General features: G+C 37.9%; 1 protein-coding gene across 2 annotated transcripts in view; it reads left to right on the top strand.

Moving 5' to 3' along the window:
* The window catches only part of AK5 (adenylate kinase 5), a 310,915-nt gene that overhangs the window by 64,343 nt on the left and 220,601 nt on the right, over positions 1-25,971 (top strand). The window lies entirely within an intron of this gene.

Here is a 25,971-nt window from a genome sequence, read left to right on the forward strand (position 1 = left end):
AATATATTTGGTGACACTTCTGCTTTTAAAGATGAGTTAAATAATAAAAATGATCATTTATATTAATAATAAGCATGTTAAGATTTTAATAAAAATCTGGGGATTAATAGACAAAACCCAAGTATTTCCTTTTCTCTGTAGTTTTTTTTTTTTTCCTTTTCTGCTACCTGCCCCTCCTAATTCATTCATTTACTCATTCAGTAAATATTTACTGAAAACCAGGATACTCTGCTAGGGGATAGGGATGCAGAGCTAAGTAAACAAAGGGTAAGGATCTTTATTTTGACACTGACATATTGCAGACACCTAGAACAGTACCTGCTCACTATATAGTAAGCTTCAGGAAATGAACAGAGCTTGCAGCATGTGAAGAAAGAGATTAAACAATCAGTTATTAAGTGTGATGACTGTTGAGTTATTATGTGTGATAATTGTGATGAATTATTAAGTGCAAAAATGTGCAGGGTGTCCTCACATATGTCATGCACTGTTTTAGGGATTGGAATTCCCTGTGGTGAATAGAACAGACTGTTTCCACACTCCAATAGCATTAATCACTTATCTCTGCACAGAGTTCTTAAGGGCCACAGAGACCATGTCCCTGTTTAGTACAGTTGAGAAACTTCATGTTGGTACTCCTCTTCTCTGGGGGTTTGGTGTCTGAATCCTGTCACTTGGAATCTCAGTTCCATTGCCATTTAATAATTTCATGATCCCCTACAAGGTACTAGCCTCTAGGACTTGATCTCTCTATCTGTAAATTGGAGGCAGTGTTACCTACCTCATAATATTGTTGTGTGGGTGAAATGAGAGAGTATACATAACATGGTAGATGATGGTAATGCAGAGGGCGTGTTTTAAGATGCTCCATGCGGCCGCTTTGCCTGATTCAGATTCCAGCTGCACCACCTACCACCTGTGTGACTTTCTGCAGGTTACTTATCCGCTCTGCAACTCATATGCCTTACCTGTAAAACAGGTATAGTCATCAATCCTACCTCAGCGTGATTGTGAGGATTAAATGGATGTCAATAGCTTAAAATGGTGTCTAGAATGATGTAAGCGTAAATGACGTGATTGATAGTCTTGTATAGTTTTTATATTTCTTCTTCTCTCTTCCTTCCCCAACAAATGCTCATCTTTTAGAACCTACAGTAACCACTAGCAATTCTTTGCTCTTTGAGGGAACTCTGTTGCCTTTTCTCCAATGCATAGGTTATTGAAGAAATCCAAAATGAATAGGTTGTAAAAACTTTAGACATAATTCACCTTTTTCTTTAAAGGTGTCTATTAATCAGTTATAAATTTGACTCAGTGTCTTCTTTAGCTTCTATAGTGTCTGTGTAATCAAGCGATATAATGGCAGTGTCTGTATAGTAAGAGACATCATTCCACTCTTTTTTCTTGTTTACTTCATTGACTATATCTGTTGGCAGATTTGACTAGAGAACAAACCCAGTTTGAAGAGAAAACCTAATCAGATTAGCCAAGAAAAACATACTGTTGCTGGAATACTGTATCTTACTGACATAGTTCCCATTACATGAACTTCTTCATTTTTATTCTTGTATTATACATGTCCATATGCAGTCATGTGTGCAAGTATGAATGAAAATAATATGAAATCATAAGGCTGGTATATTAAAGACTTCTTCATAGAATTTTCTCGCACATATTTATGTGTTGTCTTTAACTTACCGTGAGGTCGGATGTAATTCCTCAATACATCTTTTACTGCTTTATGCTTGTAATTAAAGATTAGGAGGCTGTGAGTTCCCAATGTTTGTCAGAAGATTTTTCTGGTAGTTTAGGTATTGCTGGATCAAGGAAAGCTACTTTTAGTATTGCTGAGTAAGCTGTGTTTCTTGACATTTTAGAGCACTTGAACTTGAAACTGTGTAACTCTTGAATAATAATTTCCCTTTTATAGATTTTTAAAGTTCCAATAAAATGTCTGTTTCATGATCATTTTTAATCTTTCTTGTAAAAGTTTTTTTTCAACTAGTCTTCATTTCAATCAGTCTCACCAAGTTGGAACACTTTTTTTTCTTTTTTTCAATTTATATTTTTTGTACATGAATAAGTTATTTAGTGGTTATTTCTGAGATTTTAGTATGCCCATCACCTGAGCAGTATTTACTGTACCCAATGTGTAGTCTTTGATCCCTCATCCCTCTCAGGAACCCTTTTTTAAGAAGCAGAATTAATTAAGACAGGTCAAGTTTTTGTAAGTTTGGTGAACTTTTTAAAAAATATATGCAATTTTGTTTATTTTTAAAGAAAAAGATCTTCTTAAAATGTGCAAAAAGAAAAGTTCAGATGCAATGTATATGTTATTTTTCCAAAATGCATTCAAAACTTTGTGCCATTAAATGTTCTATTCAGCCAGAAAAACATGGAATTCACCAGGGAAATGGATATACACTTATGTGCATTGAACAAATACTACTGAATATTGGTAATAATCATTAAAATCCACATTTAGCTTTAGACTGTGAAGTAAACAAATGGTCATTTTCCTTCTGGACTTTTTGTAGGAGTATAACTTGAAATCAGAGGTAAGCTGTGGTCACAGGATGTATGAAGAGGCCTACTAATTCATACCCAGGTTTACCAACTAAATCTCTTCAGCTGGGAAAGGCAAAGGCCGACAAAAGGTTAAAATCAGGATTATTTATTGTTCACCAATACCAGGTTTCCTGGGAAGTGGTCGAGGAATGTGAGGAGGGCTACAATGGCATTTAGCAAGGCTGTAGAGACCAATGATTCCCTAATGTTATTACTTACTAGGCCAGAAAAAAATATTTTTTAAGTAGGGGCAAGATGGCTTTTTAATTTTATAAAGTGAAGGCATTAGAAAAAAACTCCCAATACTTGCCTTATTTTTCTAATTTTGCTGCGGATTGGGAAACACTCATCACAAACCAGCATCAGTATTGGGAAACGAGTGACACAGAGAGCACAGTCCTGTCAAACTACACCATTGTTTATTACCAGACATTGCCCCCGAGTCCCAGATAACCCCATTCACACTACAGTTGCTTCATTTGCCCCATATCACTTCCTTCAAATTTGATAATCCCCGCATTATGCATTTCAGATTTACCACTGAAACTATGCACAGTTGACCCTTGAATAACACAAGGTTTGGGGTGCCAGCCCCCGTGCAATTGAAAATCCACTTGAAACTTTGACTCCCCCCAAACAGAACTACTACTAATAACTTACTGTCAACCAGAGCCTTATCAATAACATAAACAGCTGATTAACACATATTTTGTATGTTATACATATTATGTACTGATTCTTACCATAATGTAAGATAGAGAAAAGAAAATATTATTACTTAAGTCATGAGGAAGAGAAAATATATTTATTATTCATTAAGTGGAAATGGATCATCATAAAGTTCTTCATTCTTGTTATCCTCACATTGAGTACACTGAGGAGGAGGAGGAAGAAGAGGGGTTGGTGCTTCTGTCTCAGAGTGACAGAGGTGGACCAAAGTGGACCACGTTCTTCAAACCCAGGTCGTGAAGGATCCACTGTAATTCCCATCCCATCAGACACTCCTAGCCAAAGGAAAAATAAGTAGGAAGAGTAAAAGTTAGTTTAGAGAGAACTGCTGAATAATTATTTGTTAACTGACTTCACATTTCATAGGAACCAACACTAACATTTAAAGTATAATAGTTCATTTATCCCTAAACTCTCGATGTACAGCCACTGGTTAATTATCACCAACTCCACTTAGCATCACTGCACAGGTGGTGGAAATGGGAAGAAAAATAACCCAAAGGAGAAAAGAATTTTTTTTTTGATACAGAGTCTGGCTCTTTTGCCCAGGCTGAAGTGCAGTGGCGTGACCTCAGCTCACTGCAACCTCTGCCTCCCAGGTTCAAGCCATCCTCCCACCTCTGCCTCCCAAGTAGCTGGAATCACAGGTGTATGCCACCATGCCTGCCTAATTTTTTGTATGTTTTATAGAGACAGGGTCTCGCTTTGTTGCTCAGGCTGGTCTCGAACTCCTGAGCTAAAGCAATCCACCCACCTCAGCCTCCCAAAGTGCTGGGATTACAGGCATGAGCCACCACAACCAACCAGGAGAAAAGAAAACTAAACAGCATAAACACTTAACAGCAACCCACCTAAACATAAGAAAAGCAAACAAACGCGTTTGATAACAACTTGCCCAAACAAACCCATTCTCCTAAAATTACTAGGAAGAAAATTCCGTTACAGCTTCTCAATAGGTAAGGGGTTGATGCGTTTGTAATGTGTGACATAATGAAGCTGTATTTCCTTTAAGTACCATCACTTACATCCTGTTTAAGCATCCATTGTCATGTAACCAAAAGCTCCCACTAATTCCTGTTTGGTGGATTTAGTAACTGAGAAAATAGTTGAGGAAGGGTTTTTAAAGGTTAATAAATAGGAAAGGCTGTGGAAGTATTCTGGAAGATATTTATTTAGGTGACAGTGATATCTGTATTGACCTGGATATATGGTCCTCTAAATTGCTTCTCAGTTGCCAGAGTGTATTTAGATTAAGTAAACAGTGCCTTCTGGCACAAAACCTGATGCTGATAGAACCTCAGTGAGAGTGCTGAAGCAACATGAGAGATACCGTATCCATTTTTGACTGGAATAAAGAGCAGCTTAAAAGGAATCACATTCTCTGGGCAATAAGCACCTATCAAATCTTACTGTGTGTAGAGCTGCCAAGATGGTGCCGCCCTCAGAAAAGTCCTGTTGCTTCCCTAAGGAGCTTGCCATCTCTGGGGATTACTAGTGTTGCCCACTTGATTTACCTATTTACATACCAATTTGTAATTTTGGTTTTAAAATATCCGGAACTAAATCGAAAAGTGACTCTGATTACTTTCATATACTGTCATTATTGTGGGTTCTAAAACTAAAATGCCATGATCACAATTTCTCTTTCTGATCTTTTGGATGGAAAGGAAAATAAAAGCACAAAGATAAAGCCATTTGCTCACAAAATGGCAACCCGCATATAGCAAAGTATATCATCCACAGTCCTGGGCAGCAAATTCTGCTGGTTCCTGAACAGCATCAAAAACAACAGGAAGAACAAGCAGATACCACATTTATAACTCATTCTGGCATTCTGTCTCTGTCATAAGCAACGCCCTGACTCACAATTTTCCATACCCAAAGCTCCCTCACTTCCAGTCGTCTTCACACCCCGTAGGCAGAAAGCAAACCAAATGACTCAGCAAATGCATCTCTCTCTTGAAGTTGGAAACTGCTGCTGATTATATGACAGTCCTACTCTCAGCATCGGATGAGAAGAGCTCTTGCACCAAAAATGCAATATTTTATTGTGATGTTTTGCACAGGTATTAACAGGAAAAATAAGGAAGAACTTTAAAAATGAACAACTTCCTCCCCCAACAGAATGTAAAATGTTTTTCTGTTGATTTTATTATTACAGACACTCATAAAACAGAGTCCAAAGAGCCCCATGAACAATTTTTTAACCAACTGAAGTATAAAGCAAGGCCCTCACATGATAACTATAAAACAAATGTGGACAAAATCGAGATAATTCAAGTGAAGACATTTGGAGATTCACATTAAGAAAATTACATTTTCTTCCTCTAAAAAATAAAAAGTACTACTATTTTGAAAAAAAAAAAAAAAAAGAAAAGAAAATTCCGATTCCAAGAACTGTTATTGACAAGTCTGTCTATAAATACTTTAGTGAAGGTCTGTGCTATTTCTATGGACTGTCTTCAACAATACCTTGTCTTTTTAAATTTTTTAAAGCAAAAGAAAACAAATTACTAAATAGTTGGTAGCTAAATATCATGTCATACTAACAACTTCCTAAAACTCCGGTTTCAACCCTACAGGTTCTATATGTGTACACATGCACACACATATTTTTAGCTGGTTGATTCTCCAGGAGACACTCTGTGATCAGAACAATAATGTTGACAATAATGTCAACAAATATTCCAGACTTCAGAGTTAGGTCTTCATTTACTTTGAAATGTTATACTAAGACTTACTGGGAACATGAGTAAGAAAATAATATTTTGGGGCCAGGCGGGGTGGCTCATGCCTGTAATCCCAGCACTTTGGGAGGCAGAGGTGGGTGGATCACAAGGTCAGCAGATCGAGGCCATCCTGGCTAACATGGTGAAACCCCGTCTCTACTAAAAATACAAAAAGTTTGCCAGGCTTGGTGGCAGGCGCCTTTAGTCCCAGCTACTCGGGAGGCTGAGGCAGGAGAATGGTGTGAACCTGGGAGACAGAGCTTGCAGTGAGCTGAGATCGCACCACTGCACTCCAGCCTGGGCGACAGAGAGAAACTCTATCAAAAAAAAAAAAAGAAAATAATATTTTTGGTAATGTCCTTAGACTAAATTTTTTTCATGCTTAAGGCCAAACTAATTGGAATTAATCAATATCTTTTAAAGAGAGATGGCACTATAGTTAAAGTAAATGCCGCCCCCCCCCTCCGGCAAATAAAAGAAAAAGAATAAGCATTTAAGGGTTGCCAGTCAGGTAAATACAACAAAATATTATTAATAGATGGTGCCTTAGAAAACAATAGCTAACAATTCCTGAGTGCTTAATATGTGCCTAGTACTATTCAGAATGTTTCTGTTATCACTTATAAGTGGGATCTAAACGTTGATTACAATTACCTATATAACAAATTTGCACATGTACCTCTGAACCTAAAATAAACATTAGAAAAAAAACTAAAAAACAAGCCAAAAATGTTTTGCATGTGATAACTCATTATTTCTCACCTAATCTTGTTGGGGCAGATACTATTGTTATCTCCATTTTGTAAATGAGAAAGATGAAAGCACGTGAAAGTGTAGCCTACCAGGATCCCACAGGAGCGGTGGAGTCTCAACCCAGATCACACTGCTGGCCCCAAAGGCTGTTTTGTGATCATTCTGTTGTTCGTTTGTTAAAACGCTTTATCCAGGCCCTTGTCATTTGACAAGCATCTCTATGCAGCTGTCATCTCTTCATTTCTGTTTTTTAGAAAAGAATAAATGGGAAAATTAATTATATTTGGTACATTACATTGAGAAATTTTTAAAGTAATTTTTACTAGGTAATTCATAAAATTGATTAAGCACACATTAGAAGCAAAGAAATTATACTACAAATGGCCAATTGTTGGACCTTGTATTTTTGTTTATCTATACTACTATCTCCTTCTTGCTCAGTCCTACAAATCAAACATAAAACCAAGCCTTCAGTTCTGGGACAGGCAAAGCACTGTCCTTGTCTCCCTTAAGCCTTACAGTTCCATTTCCCCATGATGATAGTCCTTTTGTAGTAATTCATTCAAACCATTTTATTGAGGGCCTATGTATTCGTGGCACTGTTTTCATCAGACAACAGTGATCCTCCTTTTATTCAACAGCTATCTGTTGACATGCCTGATCATGACATTTTCCCATATCCAAGGTACCACAGCAGGCACTGCAAGGAATACAAAGATGATGTGGAGCCCGATCCTGTCTGCGGGGAGTTTGTGGTGCAGGCACACAGACGATAGAAACATAAATAACTTGAACTCAGCTGGGGAAGTGGTACGTGCCACCACACCAAAGTAATATAACAGGCCAGGAAGAATAAAGGGCAGGGAGTGAGTTCTTCCTGGAAAGATTAGGGAAGGCTCTCCTGGAAACATTGACCCTTGAAAGATGGGTAAGAGTTGGAACCCAGAAATAGGAAAGAAAGGCACGATAAGCAGACACAGGACATGAGTGTAGAACAGAGTACTGAGAATTAGAAACCGGGGGACAGAGGTGATGTCATCAAACTGAGCAAGGCACTGAAGTGCTAGGCTAAGGAGGAAGGGTTTTTCTGTTGGCAAGTGCCAGATTGAAAGGCTTGGAGCATGGGAGTGACACAGCTAGAAATAGTAAGCTGGTAGCTATGTGTGAAACAGTGAATGGAGGAAGCATCTGGAAGGGACGTGACAAGGGTCTGGACTGGGATAGTGATTGAGTGACACAGGTTTTACTTCTCTGTAGGGCAGACCTACAACCATCTGGCACAGATGGCAAACATGGGAGTAATTGAAAAAGTGCTATCAGGAGAAATAGCACTCAAAAATCACCTGCATCTGAGGTGTAACATAAATTTTCCCAGTTTAACCATTTTGGTTTACCCTTTGGATAGTGTTCATGGCAAGGTTGAAAGGAAAAGAGATAGGAAAGGAAAGGGAATGTAATCAGGACTCTGACAAGCTAAAGCGTTATCAAGTGACATTAAAATCCAAGCAAAGAGAAAGTAGATTCAGTTGAATCACCAGTTTTTCTTTCTACTAATAACTGTTTCAAAATAATTCATTGAGTGAATAAATTAATGAATTAGTTCAATCATTATAGGTATATGTGGAACTATTTATTTTCATGGCAGACAGCCCTGCACATCTTGTAGCAGTGAGGACATAATTCCATTAAAGCACTGTGCAATAATTGGTCTTCACCAAATATAAAACGTTTGTTTCATTACAATAAAAGAATAACTGAGCCAGGCGCAGTGGTTCATGTCTGTAATCCCAACACTTTGGGAGGCTGAAACGGGTGGATTGCTTGAGGCCAGGAATTGGAGACCATCTTGGGCAACATGGCAAAACCCCATCTGTACCAAAAATACAAAAAATTAGTTGGGCATGGTGGTGCACCTGTAGTCCCAGCTACTTGGGAAGCTGAGGTGGGAGGATCACTTGAGTCCAGGAGGTGGAGATTGCAATGAGCCATGATTGCAGCACTGCACTCCAGCCTGGGCAACAGAGCAAGACCCCGTCTCTAAATAAATAAATAAATAAATAGCCATGGCTTAAATAAACAGATTTATTTGACGTGTGTAAAAATATGTTCAGAAATGGATGATCTAGGGGTGGTACAATGACTAGATGGTGTCATCAAGGACCCAGGCCCCTTCTGTCTTTCTGTTCCAACATCTTTAATGCTTTCTCATAGTGACAAAATGACTACCACTGCTCTGGTCATCCAATTTACCTTCCACACAGAAAAAAGGTGAGATAGTAAAGGGCTAGGAAGCCACAGCTATTGTCTGTCTTTACGAAAGCAAAAGCTTTCCCATAAACCCCTGCTGCCTCCCTCATTGACTGGCTCCTGTGTCTCATTGGTCAGAAGTGGAGCATGTGTTTCCCCTACCTTCAGGGGAAGCTGCAAAATGGAGTTTTTAGCTTTACAGCCTCTGATATAGAGGAAGATAAAGGAGAAAGGAGCTAGAATAAATGAATGAGGCAACCTATTAACCACCAAAAGGTTAAAAATAATCCTTTTTTTCTGTTTGAAAAGATATGATAAAGTACATTTGCAAGTAATTCCTTTTTTTTTTTTTTTCTTGAGATGGAGTTTTGCTCTTGTTGCCCAGGCTGTAGTGCGGTGGTGCAATCTCAGCTCACTGCAACCTCTGCCTTCCAGTTTCAAGCGATTCTCCTGCCTCAGCCTCCCAAGTAGCAGGAATTACAGGCGTCCGCCACCACACCCGGCTAATTTTTGTATTTTTAGTAGAGACTATGGTTCACCATGTTGGCCAGGCTGGTCTCGAACTCCTGACCTTGTGATCTGCCCACCTCGGCCTCCCAAAGTGCTGGGATTACAAGAGTGAACCACTGCGCCTGGCCCATTTGCAAGTAATTCTATCAAAAACGGTTAAAATAGAAAATGTGCTTAATAATATTAGCTACTTTTCAGTAAGCACTTCCAATATACCAGACTCTTTATTCACCTTATATCTAATTCTTCCAGTCTTTTAAAATTAATGAAAGAAACAGAGGCTCAGAGAGGGTCAGGAATATGCCATAAAGCCTGAAGCCAGTAAATAAGGGCGCTGAGGGTTGAAATAAGTTCTATTTTGTAGATCCCTCAGTTAATGATAAGGAATTGAACCAGAACTTATGTCCAAGTAGAGTTAAACCCCCCTCTCAAAACAGCCAGAAAATATATTGATAATGCCTGTTAATGTGAACCTGGAGGTTTTTGCTGATTGAGAAGCGACAATACCTGCTAAAAGGTAAACTGAGGCACAATAAAATTTGAAAGAGTTTATTTGCACAAACAGCGATTGATGAATTGAGCAACTCCAAGCTGGAAATGGTTCAGGAGATCAAGCAAGGGATCACAAGGGGAAGGCTTTTCTGGAGCAAACATGGAAGGAAGTAAAGAAAAGAAAATATTTGATTGGTTACCATTATACAGTTGCCTTATTTGAGCTATCCTTCTGGAGAGTCCTTGGTTATATAAGTTATTTGGCAACTTCTGATGGGTTAGCCTTAAGTTTCATTTTTTCTTTAATATAGGCCTTTACAAGAAATAGCACAAGTTTTGTTTATGTTTGCAAATCGAGCAAAGTTAAGGTCACTTATGAGACCTAATTGGCTTTATCTGCTCAGAGATTCTTCAAGTCTGGTCTCCATTTTAATTTACCTTTACATACTTAACTATACTTTTTAAAAAATAAGAAATTTGTTTCTAGGAGATGTGAAGAACTAACATACTGTATCAAGTGCAGCGCCCACTGGTTTACACATTTTAAACTATTTTAATCACTCACCTCTGTCATGTAGGTATTAAAATTATTTAGTGCCAACCGGGCATGGTGGCTCAAGCCTGTAATCTCAGCACTTTGGGAGGCCAAGGCGGGCAGATTGCCTGAGGTCAGGAGGTCAAGACCAGCCTGGCCAACATGGTGAAACCCTGTCTCTACTAAAAATACAAAGATTAGGCAGGCATGGTGGTCCATGCCTGTAATCCCAGCTACTTGGTAAGCTGAGGCAGGAGAATGGCTTGAACCCGGGAGGTGGAAATCGTGCCACTGCACTCCAGCCTGGGCAGCAGAGCGAGACTCCATCTCAAGAAAAGAAAAAAAATTATTTAGTGCCTTGTGTGTGTCAGGTGTTTCTATTTAGATTATCTCATTTCAGGTAAAGATAGGGATTTGCTGCCTTTTCTTAAATAAACTCTAAACTCTGCAGTCTGACTCTTGCCTCACCCACTCTGCATCTCACTCTGACATTACTCATTGGTCCCAGTCTGCCCTGCTTCACCCTTCAGACTCAACTGCTGTTGTCTTCCTCACTATAATGGGCTTCCCTCATCTGTCTTTTTGCCTCCCACTCAGCTGGCCTCTGGAGGGTCCTTCTCCAGGCACAACTGCAGGATGTTTCCATCTAGTTTAACCCAACCTGGCAGGTGGGACACAGGCAGGTATGCAGACACGCCCCTGCTCTGAAGGAGCCCATGGAGAAAAGGGAGGAAAGGAGATCAGTGAGTGGTCTCATTGCATCTGACCATTGTAATGATAGGAGGAAGGATGTGCAAAAGGCTGCAAGAGGGAGTAAATTGCACCTGCCTTTCCATGATAACTCTGGTAGGACTGGACGAACTTGACACTCTGTGGAACAGAGATTATTCCATACATTCAAAGAAGAAATGAGGCATCTGAAATTTCTAAGTGGAGTTATAGCCACTACCAAGTTCAGGATTGGAAATGGGAGTAAGTGATGGGAAAGACAGAATCAAGAGCTAAGCAGCCAAGGAAGGAGTGGGGAATAAAATAAATTTTATCTAAACCATTCTAATTTCTTGTTGCTCTCTGCCCGCTCCAACAACCCCATTGAAGAATTTAATTTAGCTCAGTATAAAATAATCTACGAATATACTCATTCATCAATTTCTTTTTAGGCAATTATTCTGAGATTTCTAGCTAATGTGGGGTACTGAAAGATGTATGAAAATGTTGATTTTTGGCTTTAAGAGCTCCTAAATGAAGTAAGAAAGCCAACTCTGAATTTAAAGGGATGTCTGTGCAAAGGAAGCTTGAATGTGTGTAAGTTGTAATATGATGCAGGCTATTATTTTCAGCAGTCCACTTCGTAGGGACTGTGCAGCCAGCACAGTGCCAGACTGTAGTGGGTGCTTTCAAGTTATTTGTTACATTAATGCATACATTAATGAGTTGGACTACATCTGTTCATCCTAATAAGTTGAGAGTGAACAAGAACTTGTTTAGACTTCATTCACTAGGATTGAATAAGCAGCTTTTCAGTAATGCTTCAAATTTGAGCTTTCAAAAATTCATGCTTTCCACTGTGGTCTAGTCTCTAACCATTGCCAATTCACAGGTTATTTGAAGGTGTCAGCAACCATGAGAGATTTCTCAGAAAATACCAGAGTGTTGCTTCAAACAATTTCCACAATTGTTGTCAAGTTCAGGATCAAGGGGAAAAATAGAAGTAATAGATTTTTTGTAAAAAAAAAAAAAAAAAAAAAAAATCTTGTATCTTACCTGAAAGTTTAATTTCAAAAGATAGTGTTGTGTATTGTAAGATAGGATTTTTCCTCTATTCTGAAACTTATGCATAAAAATCTGAATACAGACATCACGATCACTTGATATATACTTGATAATGTTTATTTTTAATTTTTTTACCAAAGCTTTATTTAGAGTTCGTGTGTTCATGACAAATTAATTCTGGCAGAAGTCCAAAAAGATGATAAGGTCTCTTACAACTGAATGATTAATGCAGCAGTAATTTCCAACTAAATTCTGTCTGTCTCAGAAGATTTTGTAAAGCCTTAGGTGAAATCCTTTTGGCTCAATGAGCAGTTGCTGGATGACTGCAGTACCTGTGATTGCTGGCTCATTTCATTGGTTCAATCTGAATTCTTAAAACAATGAAATTTGATATTAAAAATATCAAGTAGTGCATTTTCTAAAATCCCATGGATAGGTAATTCCACAGTTGTACTGCTCCACTTCATATTCTGTGAATGAAAGCCCCACTTCAAAAATGTAAGACAAGAGAAGAAACATAGGAAACTTTAGTTATCTCAAATTTTCCTGTTACTTGTAGTTGTTCAAAATGGCATTCTCTGCAGCTAAGGACTTTTCCCTCTCCCTGCAGTCCTGATCAACCTCATCACCCTGCCTCGACCTGGATTTTTCTGGGAAGCCACCCCGGGGACAGATGCCCCACTCTGAGGTCCCATAACACCCCATTTTGAGTCCATTCATGGCAATTACGTTATTTTATAATTCTACCTCTTTATGATTCTGCCATCTTTCTACTATAACTCTGTCTTTATAATTCCACTGTCTGCTCTCCTTTTTATAATTCTGCTGTCATCATCAATATTTTATTTCCAGCACCTGGCTTGGAGCCCATAAGTTCACCTTCAATGTATATTTACTAAATGAATAGACTATTACTGGGTTGTGAATTTTTTGATGACCCTCGTTAAATGCACACACATATACACACACTTAATATATATAGTTAACACATGTGGGGGAAGAAAGAGCAAAAACAGAGCCGGAAAAAAATGTTTCCACTTGAAAACCATTTTTCCAATCTTCTCTGCAGTTGCTCGTAGGTAACACCTTTCAAGATCTCTAGTCTTTAAATTGCTGTAAACATGCTTTGTTTTCATTTTAAGACTGAGATCTCTTGGTTAAACTGCACATCAAATTTGGTCATTTTTTGCTTCTACACTCCCATAAAGTTAATTGAAATTCTTCAAATAATGCAAATTTCAGAAATAATGTGTGATGTCACTGAAACAAAAGCTCTATAAGAGGAAGTCTTTCAACTGAGTTCTTTACTATTGCATCCGTCTCCTAGAACACTGCCTGGTACATAGTAAGTGCTAAGTAAATATTTGTTGAGTGAAATGTAGATGTAAACCAACACCCTAATCGCTACCTGGATTTGGAAACATAAAGAGAAGAATCTAGAGAAGATGAACAGGACCAGACAAGTGAAAGCAACTCTTGTCTATCAAAGGACAAAAACAGGGCTGGTGATTAAAAACTCAGAAGGCAGGGGCAAACAGATCACAGTTCTAGGCCATTCACGAGTTCTTGACCTCTTGCCCAAGTTTTCAAAACTCTTAGGGTCTCAGTTCTACCATCTGAAAACTGAATTTCATAATGCCTGCCTCCTAAGTGGGCTGTGAGGATTGAGTGAGAAAAGGTGATTTAAGAACTAAGCACGGTGCCCAGCACAGAGAAAGCACTAGCAAGACACAGATATTCTTATTATTTTGATGAGTTTGGCCTTGGTACTGTCCAGAAGAATTATTAGTGCTATGGCAGCCGTATGTGCTATGTACTTTCACATACTAATTCTTTCAATGTATTGGATTTCTGACAAGAGAGAAATTCCCATATTCCAGTGGTAGTTTTTAAATCTCAGGAAAGTGGCTCCCACAGCTCCTATGAAACGATGAGCTGAGAAAAGTGAACACAGCTTAACAGTCAAAAGAAGTGTTGCCAAGCCTGTCACTAGCTATAAAAGCCCTTCAGAAGCTATTTGATAAGCTCTTGTGTTGATTTTTCTCTCTTCTTCTGTCTTCTTCTGATTTGGCTTCCACTCTCTGTTGATTTTTTCCCTTCTCTTTCTTTGAGCATGGTCTCAGTAGACACCAAGGACATTGGGTAGGACTGCCAATTTCATATTTTGTTCATGCCTATGTTATTCACAAACCTTCTCAATTTTTATTATATTCAAATAAACCTTATGCTGGTGAAATGTTGCAGGGGACTCAATGGTAAATATTACATTAAGCAAAATGTAGTGTGGTATGGTGGTCCAAGGGCTGACTTTGAAGTCACAAAGACCAGGGTTTGAATCCTGGCAAGTCTCTTAACCTCTCTAAGATGAAATGTCCTCATCTGTAAAATGGGAATGAAGATAACTGACTTGCAAGATTAATTAAGGATTATAGATAATATATATAAAGCTCTCCTATGATATGGGTGGTGAAATAAATTGTATATGTAGTTATTCACGTAATCTGTAATAGCATATACTCTAAAACAGAAATTATCTAATCAAAATATGTGCTAAATAATGACAAATAACAGTTTACATCATTGAGCACTTCACTGTGCTGGGCAACATCATGCAAATATGTTTCAGGAAGACGATAGGTACCCGGTGATCAATTCTCTTCTATTGCATGCTCAGTTATGTCTAATGTATATCTATTCAAAGTGATGGATTCCATGAGAAAACTGAAATCCAGTTCTGAGAGCTACTCATTACTTCTCAAAATGACTAAATCAGGAGACAACACCAACAGCTACTTATTTTAATGGAGACATTTTTCAGAAGAAATGTCAGCCACAAATCTGTCTTGGCAGTTGCACGCCATGTTATTTTCTGTCATTTTACTTTTCAACATTGGCAAGCGGGAGCTGCTGAAGGATGAGCAGCTTTCAAGTTTCTATCAATAGAAGGAAAATGGAGTCTGTTTACTTCTGTTTTTAATTTTTTCCATCTAAAAATCTCACACTTTCTTTTTAAAATGTAATATTTATGGAGAGGGGTGTGTGTGTGTGTGTGAGAGAGAGAGAGAGAGAGAGAGAGAGAAAGAGAGAGATCAAGCATGTGCTCATCTATGGGTGGTGCTGAGGGTCAAGAATGCAGAAGAATGTAAGAAGAAAGTAAAAATCATCCATTATTCTGAAGCCCAGAAATAACCACTGTTAACATTTTGAGTCTTTTTCTGTGCAGTGTTTTTCTATGATATTTTGACAGCATGATGGTTGAAATCATATTGTACTCTGCTTTAAAATTTTTTTAACTTGAAATTATTCATGAGCATGTTTACAAGTCACCAGCTGGGCAATTTATTTACCCCCAAAAGCCTCAGTAGTAATGACCCAGTGTTTCTAATTCACAGAGTTGGCATGAGGTTCAAATTAGAAAACACATGAGAACCCTTTGTAAGTCACTTACAGAAGGCACAAATAAAATTATTTATTCTTATGTCCATGTCTTGAGGAATCAAAAGGTCCCATTAATTACGCAGCTGCAAAATCCTCTGCAGGTCACTCTGAGGATCTAGAAAAGACCAAGACAACTCTTGGTCTGAAAGTTTACAGAATGATCCAGAGATAAAGCTAAAACATGAAAACATTAAGGAAAAAAGTAGCGGGTTAAGCTCTCCATTTGACTACAAGTAGAACTTTGTCTTATTTAAAAAGATTATCCAATACTGAATTCCTTCTATCCTTGGCTCTTTCCATTTGAAAATGAGTCATGCTTCAAAAAATTATTTTTTCTTACCTCAGACAAAAATTATAATTTTATCCACAATAATTTGATTTGTCAGTTGAATAGTAAGTTTCCTATCCCCTGAAAAAAAAAAAAAGAGGAAAGAAAAAGTGTATTTTTGTAAATTCAGATTATTTATAAGGATTGGTTTAAATTAAAACCAGTGTTTTTACTGAGGAAAAAAAAATCTTGAACTAAAACAAAAAAAGAAAAGGAAAAGAATAAAAGAATTATAAAAGAGAGCCCATTAAGATTCTATTAATTTATGTTATAGAAAAAATTAAAGCTATTTGTTTTTGCCACAAGCATATAAGGGATATTTTTTTCATAATTAACATGTTACTATGGAAAATCCATATGTAGTGCGTTAATGCCTGTAAGTTAAAATGGTTTTTATCTTTTTTCTTATCCTTTTCTACAAATTTTTTACATGTATTCTGTAAACTTTTTTGTAAAAAATTTTCTGCAAGTTTTTAACATGTATACAGTTGATAATCTGAAACAAATGCATAAAAATGGTTAAAACAGCGTATACTTGAAAGTAAAACATAAGTAAAAACGTAAGTAAGCCAGCCAGCTCAAATAAATGAGAAATGGGAGAATTCAGCTCAAATAGACAAAACATAGCAATATGATATCTACAGGAAACCAATGAAATATTTTCTATAAGGGAAAGTGCATACATAACTTATTCAAACTTCTTATAAATCCTCTCCCTATGTGATTCACTAGCTTTACTTCACATTATTTATTTGGTTTCATAGTATGTCAAACAGCTGTCAAATACAATGGCAGTGTTTTTTCCTCCCTTCATGAAGTCTACCAGGAGTTAAAAATATCAGAAGTTGTCCAAAGTTAAACAGCTTTGTCAGAAGCAGGAATTGAATTAATAGGCCAAGGGACGAACCTTGAGTTAGCTGGAGCTGAGAGATAGATTGGTAAGGGACCAAATAGAGTTTACCAGTATTCAGAAGACAAATAACACAGGAAAAAGGTCAAATGAAGCAGTTGGCACAAAGAGAGGGAAATGAATTTTCTTAGGGGCCAGCCCATAGAAAGCACTAGGGTTGTTTTCCCATTCATTAATTCGATAAGTATGCATTACCATTGGTGAATAGATTAGGGTTGAGTAACATTGACTAGAGAGCAACAAAACATCTGAGCCAAAGCAACATCTTAGGGTTGATAGAGGAAGAAGAGTCGGGGAGGGGAAGAGAAGGTGGTCAAAGAGGTGAGAGAAAAGGAGAATTGGGTATCATAGATGCTAAATTTAAAATGTTCCAGGGAGAGAAATGTCAACTGTCCAAAGTTGCTTCTCTGAGAAGTCAAGCAAGATGAGGACAGTAAAAGCCTGTCTGTTTCAACAGCTGGCAGGAAGTTTGTGAGTTTTATCATCTATTGCTTGTTGGGTGGATTGACAGAGACAGAAACCAGGCAGACAAGTTGGGGGGGGGTGTCAGAAAATGGAGCTGAATGAGCAGATGCAGAAGACTAAAGACATCTGACTGCAAAGGAAAAAAAAAAAACTAAGGCAGCAGTTAGAAGGGGAAAGGAGGAATGGAGAAAAGAGTTTTTGGTGTGTTTGTGTGCTTGTTTGTTTTGGTTTTGTATTACATTAGTTTTGGTTTTGGGAAAGAGAGACTTGAGCATGCTTCAGTGCTGGAAGAAGGTACACATTTGAGAGGGAGAGACTGATTTTAATCTGTGAATGTAAGCAGCCTTATCGAAAAGTCTAGAATAGATCAAAACCAGCAATTCAGCTAACTTCAATGAATATGTGTTGTCCTTATGGGCCAGGGATCAAACATGAACAAGATAAATTCCCTGCCTTTCAGAAGCTTGCTCATAGGAAGGATGTTCAGGCAACAGACAGGAAGCCACATAATTGTGACAAAATACAGTCCAGAAGAAAATTACCAGCAAAATAAAGACCAAAGCAAACCCACAAGCCACCACAAACTCTCCCTTCTAGCTTGGCCTCCTAATGCTCGCTGTCCAGTTTTCCTGTCCAAGCTTTGCTGCTCACTTGAGATGCTCCGGCTCTTCTATTCTACCTTTCAGATCCTATATTTTGGTGTCATTCATTATGTCACCTATTTTCCCTGACTACTCAAGTCTCTACCAGTCTCTTCTGTTTCGAAATTCCTTTACTACTTAATGTTTGTACCAGACATTTTGGTTCTTAAGTATTTCTTGAGAGGCAATTTGGTATTAAGGGAAGGAGCTCTAGTCTTTGGTCTCACAGTGACCTGGTTCAAATTCAGCTTCTATCACTTACTACCTATAGGACCTGACAGGTACTGTATTTAGTTTCTCCATCTCTAGAATGAACAGAGAAGTTTACCTCTGACAGTTTCTATTAAGACTAAGTGAAATAATATGTATAAAGCAACTTATACAAAGTTTGGGCTCTTAACCCAGATTGTGTGTGTCATGAGCCCGTTAGTCCGTTTTCATGCTGCTGTTACAGACATACTAAGACTGGGCAATTTACAAAGAAAGAGGTAAATTAGACTCACAGTTCCACATGGCTGGGGAGGCCTCACAATAATGGCAGAAGGCAAGGAGGAGCAAGTTACACCGTATGTAGATGACGGCAAGCAAAGAGAGCTTGTGCAGGGAAATTTCCATTTTTAAACCCATCAGATCTTGTGAGACTCATTCACTATCACAAGAACAGCACAGGAAGGACCCCCCTACTGCCCCCACCATAATTCAGTCACCTCCTACAGGGTTCTTCCCAGGACATGTGGGAATTGCAGGAGTTACAATTCTAGGTGAGATTTGGGTGGGGACACAGTCAAACCATATCACCCTGCTCTGCTGTGGCATCTTGGATAAGTGACTTAACGTGCCTGTGCCTCAGATTCCTCCTTACAAAAAAGGATTCCTAATTGGTGCCTATCTCATAGAGTTGTTGAGAAGAATGGGACAATAAGAAGAATGAGGGAATACACATATGGTGCTTAGAACACAACCAGGCTCCTAGGAAATAAATGTTTGCTGTGATTATTATTTTTTTTACTGCCATTATGTTATCACAGTAAAGGATAGTTTACTTAAAATGTTCGCAACTCACCCTCAAGCAATATTGACATTCTAGTTTTCAGATCATTTCACTCCGTGAGCACAATGTTTTAATTTTTAAAAACATTTTTGCATTCTTTTGATTTTTCTCTTTATTATGTGGTTTAAAAAGTGGGCTGTATTATATACGCTTCCTCAATTGTAGTTCAATACTTTAATACTCTAAACCTGCCATTATCTGTCCAAGCATATATTAATTAAATGACCTGGAAAGTCACAACTCATGAGCCACTGGAAAGATCACTATGGTATCAGCTAACCTTTCTTCATAGCCTATACTTCCTTATCATATACCAAAAATCCAAAAGATGATAAATAATTAAGACCCATAAAGTTACACATTATGCAAATCACAATCCCTTTTAAAAGCACCCCAACAGAAAACTTTCTCTAAGCAGGACATGAAGCATCAATGCACAGAAGAAATAGACATAATCATCAAACAAATTATAAAAACTTGTTTTACAAGTCATCAGAAAAATCAAATCAGTAGTAAGACTCCATGTTTATATGTGTCAAATTAAAAGAGATTGCTTTAAAGCATGATGTTCAGTGTTGGCTGGAAATATAAATTGTTGCCACTTTGAAAAGTAATTTGATAATATGAATCAAAATCCTTAGCCATGTGCATACACTTTGACCCAATAATTTCACTCTTAGAAATCTGTCTTGATGTAATGACCATAGATAAGGATAAGTGTTTATGAAGAAGAATATTCGTCAAACACATAATCACTTCTTTGGTAATCTCATTTACCCTCATGTCTATAAACTCCCTGTACAATGCTGACTCTCAAATTTGTATTTCCAAGCTTGACATCTTCCTTGAACTCTGTACTCCTATATGCAACTGCCCATTGACATCTCCACTCGGATGTCTAATAGGCGTCTCAGGTGTAACACATACAAACTGACCCCCTGCCTTCTGAGCCCCCAACACATACAACCCTATGCTATTCCCAGTCTTCTCCATTTCTGTTGGTGGCACCTCTATCCTTCTATAGGAGTCTGAGCCAAAAGCTTTGTGATCTTTGTCAATAAATCCTACTGGTTCTTCCTTCAAACCATATCCAGAATTCCACTTCCACAGCCTCCACCAACTACCACTCTTGTCCAAGCCACATCATCTCTCTCATGGATTCTTGCCATGGCCTCCTAACTAGTCTTCCTGCTTTCGACCTTGCCCTCTTACAGTCTAGTCACATAGCAGCTCACGGAAACATTTTTTAAAGCTAATCAGATGACATCACTTTCCTATTTGAACCCTTCAATGACGTCCACTCTCACTCAGAGTTAAATCCAAAGTCATTCCCATGGCCCACGAAGCCCTCTGTGTGATGTAGTATCCTGTTCTTTCGCTGACCTTATCAGCTCCTGCTTTGCTCTTTGTTTATCCCACTTCTCTCCCTGTCCCCACACTGTTCTTAGATGCCCCATGCACAATTCCACCTCAGGGCCTTTTGCTGTTCCCTCTGCTTCCATGCTCTGCCCTGATAGCCACATGGCTTGCTTCTTACTCCCTTCAAGTCTTTGTTCAAATGTTACCTTCTCATTGAGCTCTTCCTTGACCCACTATTAAAATGCAACTCCCCTTAACCACACCCCTGATCCTCCCTACCTGCTTTATTTTTCTCCAGGACATTTATTACTTTCTAGTGTAACATTTAATTTATGTTATTCATTGTCTACCTCTTCTGATTAGATTGTAAGCTCCATGAAGGCAGGGATTTTTTGTTTGTTTTATTCATTGCTGTGCAATGCCTAGAAAGGTGCATGGTACATGGAAGGTGTTCAATAAATATTCGTTGAATGCATTAATAAATTTGCAAGAGCAAAAAAAGGAAATAAAGTCCAACAATAGAATTATCAATTATATCATGGTACATTCAAACAATGATACGTTAATGGACGTTAAGAATTATGTTTTCAGAGACTTTTAATACCATAGAAATGTATAGGATTAAAAATTATCTTAACACATTATACTTTTTAAGTTTTGTTTTTTAATGGACATATAATAATTATACTTATTTATGGGACACATAGTGATATTTCAACACATATAAGGTGCAATGATCAGATCAAGGTAATTGAGTTATCTGTCATTTCAAACATTTATCATTTCTTTGTTTTGGGAACATTAACTATCTTCCTTCTAGCTATTTGAAATTGTATGACATGCTATTGTTAACTATAGTCATCCTATAGTAATATGTAACTCTAGGACTTATTCTATCTAGCTGTAATTTTGTAGCCCTTAACAAATCTCTGTATCATGCCCTTCCCCCTACTCTTCCTGGCCTCTAGCATCATTTGTTCTTTTTACTTCTGTGAGATCAACTTTTTTCAGTTTCCACCTATGAGTGAGAACATGTAGTATTTAATTTTCTGTTCCTGGCTTATTTTACTTAACATAATGTCCTTCAGTTCCATCCGTGTTGCTGCAAATGACAGGATTTCATTATTTTTTGTGACTGAATTCTATTCTATTGGGTGTGTATAGCACATTTAGTTTATCTATTCATCTGTTGATGCACACAGGTGGATTCCGTATCTTGGCTTTTGTGAATAGAGCTGCAATATACATGCGGGTACAGTTTACTGATTTCTTTTCCTTTGGATAAATGCCCAGTAGTGGGACTGCTGGACCATACAGTAGTTCTACTTTTAGTGTGTTAGAGGAGCCTCCATACTGTTCTCCGTAGTGGCTGTACTAGTTTACATTCCCAACAACAATGTGTGGCCTACCCCTTTCTTTGCACTTTCGCTAGCATTTGTTATTTTTTTTATCTTTTTGGTAACATTCATCCTAGCTGGATGAGATGATACCTCATTGTGTTTTTGATTTGCATTTCCTTGATGATTAGTGATACTGAACATTTTTTCATATATTTTTTGGCCATTTGTCTTCTTTTAAGAAATGCCTGTTAGGTCAATAGCTCATTTTTTAATTGGATTGTTTATGTTTCCGTATGTTTGAGTTCCTTGTATATTCTGGATCTTAATCTCCTGATGGATGAATAGTTCACAAATATCTTCTCCCATTCTGTGGGTTGTCTTTTTACTCTGTTAAAAAAAAAAATGGTTTTCCTGTCACCTGGGCTGAAGTGCAGTGGCATGATCCTGCAGCCTCAAACTCTTGGGTTTGGGCAATGTTATACTTTGTTTCATCTTGAAGGAAATATAGAAAATTCTTAACTCTGGTGTTCTCTAGGTCAGCTGTCCCCAACCTTTTTGGCACGAGGGACCAGTTTTGTGGAAGACAGTTTTTCCATGGGGATTGTTTCAGGATGAAACTGTTCCACCTCAGATGGTCAGACATTAGATTCTCATAAGAAGCACACAACCTGGATCCCTTGCATGTGCAGTTCACAATAGGGTTCATGCTTCTTTGAGAATCTAATGGCACTGCTGATCTGACAGGAGATGGAGCTCAGGCGGTAATGTTCCCTTGCCCGCTGCTCACTTCCTGCTGTGTGGCCCAGTTCCTAACAGGCCATGGGCAGGACCAGTCTGTGGCCTGGGACTTGGGGACCCCTGCTCTAGGTGATGTTTCCAAGAGGTTTCTTTTATCTCTTTTGTAATTCTCTTTTATTTCTAAATATGCACATTGCTTTTATAATCAGGTTTTTTTCAAAAGCTATATAATTCATGTTTCTTTTCAAAAAAAACATATAATGCCACTGCTTGGGTGATGGGTGCACCAGAATCTTAGAAATCACCACTAAAGAACTTATCCATGTAACCAAACACCACCTGTTCCCCAAACACCTATTGAAATAAAAATAAGAAGAATGGAAAACAATGTAGTGGAAATTAAATCATCATAATAATTATGGCTACTGTTGATTAAGGGTGTCAGAGACTTTATGCACAAGGGCTAGGTCTTCTATGGACATTATGGAAGAGACAGAAAAAACAAGTTTTGTAGTCAAATCCTACATAGTTTCTTTAAGCCTCTATTTGCTCATCTGTGAACTAGCCTAACAATACCTGCAGAGAATTTCTGTACAGATTAAATGAGATTAGGCATATAAAATATTTGGTCCAGCACCTAGCACATTGTAAGCCCTTGATAATTTGTAGGTGCTATTGCTATTTTTGTTTTGGTTGCCATCATTGTCTCTCATATGTTTAACCCCTTTAATTATAATATGGATAAGACTATTATATTTACAGAGATAAAATATTTGTCCAAGTTCACACAGCAAGTGAATGATAGATCCAGAATTTGTTTCATCCCTGCCGAGATGCAAAACCCATGCCTGGTCTCTCTACAACACCATTCTACCTCAACCCCAGGAATAAGGGTTGCAAAGTTATTTCGTGGTGAGCACAAAAGTGTATGGTATCAAGTTATCTCTACTCAGCTGCCTTATTTTTGGCATTCTCCTCTGGATGAATGTGTGAACATGAACCATATGTCTTAGAGTTAAACTTTCAGGAAAGAACGTGTGATTTTCAACTCATGGACAATTTTTAGTTTATAGGATCTCTACTCTTCAGTAAGGTCAAATCATAATGGCAAGAGGTTGTCACTGGGCTAAAATGCTGGTAAATTACTCAGTGACTTAAAATTGGCTTTTAACTTATATATACCTTAAGCAGAAGACTTAGTATTTTTTCTATCTTTAAAATAAAGGTTTTTGACTCATATTAGCCTTCGCCCATCATTGTTAAATGTCAGCGGTCTATCTGTGAATAGTATCATCTTCACTTCAGAAATGCCAAGGCTCTGAAGCTATTTTATGTTGGTCTTTGGTTCCAAAATTAATCATCCTCAGGCAAACTTGTGAGGTGTATTAAAGGAGGCTCTTTATTTCTTCCAATTGAATCATGAGTTCATCGTTTAATAGTTATACATGCATCCTTAAGGACTAATATAGTATATGGGTTGAGTATCCTTTAGACAAAATGCTTGGGACCAGAAGTGTTTCAGATTTGGGTTTTTTTTGGGGGGGGGGGTGGGATTTTGGATAATTTGCATATACATAGTGAGATATCTTGGGCATAGGACCCAAATCTAAACATGAAATTTATTTATGCTTTTTGGATTTTTGGTTTTTGTTTTTTGAGACAGGATCTCACTCTGTCACCCAGGCTGCAGGGCAGTGGAGCAACCATGGCCCACTGAGACCTCCCAGGCTCAAGCCATCCTCCTACCTCAGTTTCTCAAGTAGCTAGGAGCACAGGCATGCACCAGCACACCTGGCTAGTTTTTTTGTTTTTGTTTTTGTTTTTTTGTAGAGGCAGGGTTTCCCTGTGTTGCCCAGGCTCATTTATGAGAGAGAGAGAGAAATATACACACACACACACACACACACACACCTTATACACATAGTCTGAAGGTAATTTTATGCAATATTTTAAATAATTTTGTACATGAAACAAAGTTTGTGTACATTGAGCCATGAGAAAGCAAAGATGTCACTGTCTTAGCCATCCATGTGGACAATCTGTGGTTGTTGGCATCACCATCATTCATGACTCTGAATTCATATGGTAATGATAGGCAATCATTTTCTTATACTTACACATAAGGACTTAATGATAAAAAATATAGCATATCATTAATACAGTGAAAAAATAATGTGATCAGTGTAGCTAAGCAGTACAGTAGCATCACCAGAATCCCTGTTGTGGTTTTGATTTGCATATTTCTCTGATGGCTAGTGATGATGAGCATTTTTTCATGTGTCTGTTGACTGCATAAATGCCTTTTTTTGAGAATTGTCTGTTCATATCCTTTGCCCACTTTTTGATGCAGTTGTTTGTTTTTTTCTTGTAAACTTGTTTGAGTTCTTTGTAGGTTCTGGATATTAGCCCTTTGTCAGATGGGTAGATTGCAAAAATTTTCTCCCATTATGTAGGTTGCCTGTTCACTCTGATGGTAGTTTCTTTTGCTGTGCAGAAGCTCTTTAGTTTAATTAGATCCCGTTTGTCAATTTTGGCTTTTGTTGCCATTGCTTTTGGTGTTTTAGACATGAAGTCCTTGCCCATGCCTATGTCCTGAATGGTATTGCCTAGGTTTTCTTCAAGGGTTTTTATGGTTTTAGGTCTAACATGTAAGTCTCTAACCCATCTTGAATTAATTTTTGTATAAGGTGTAAGGAAGGGATCCAGTTTCAGCTTTTTACTTATGGTTAGCCAGTTTTCCCAGCACCATTTATGAAATAGGGAATCCTTTCCCCATTTCTTGTTTTTGTCAGGTTTGTCAAAGATCAGATGGTGTAGATGTGTGGTATTATTTCTGAGGACTCTGTTCTGTTCCATTGGTCTGTATCTCTTGTTTTGGTACCAGTACCATTCTGTTTTGGTTACTGTAGCATTGTAGCATAGTTTGAAGTCAGGTAGCATGATGCCTCCAGCTTTGTTCTTTTGGCTTAGGACTGTCTTGGCAATGCGGGCTCTTTTTTGGTTCCACATGAACTTTAAAGTAGTTTTTTCCAATTCTGTGAAGAAACTCATTGGTAGCTTAATGGGGATGGCATTGAATCTATAAATTACCTTGGGCAGTATGGCCATTTTCACAATGTTGATTCTTCCGATCCATAAGCATGGAATGTTCTTCCATTTGTTTGTGTCCTCTTTTATTTCATTGAGCAGTGGTTTGTAGTTCTCCTTGAAGAGGTCCTTCACATCCCTTATAAGTTGGATTCCTAGGTATTTTATTCTCTTTGAAGCAATTGTGAATGGGAATTCACTCATGATTTGGCTCTCTGTTTGTCTGTTATTGATGTATAAGAATGCTAGTGATTTCTGCACATTGATTTTGTATCCTG

Source organism: Rhinopithecus roxellana, chromosome 12, assembly GCF_007565055.1.
Source record: "Rhinopithecus roxellana isolate Shanxi Qingling chromosome 12, ASM756505v1, whole genome shotgun sequence".
Taxonomy (NCBI): Eukaryota; Metazoa; Chordata; class Mammalia; order Primates; family Cercopithecidae; genus Rhinopithecus; species Rhinopithecus roxellana.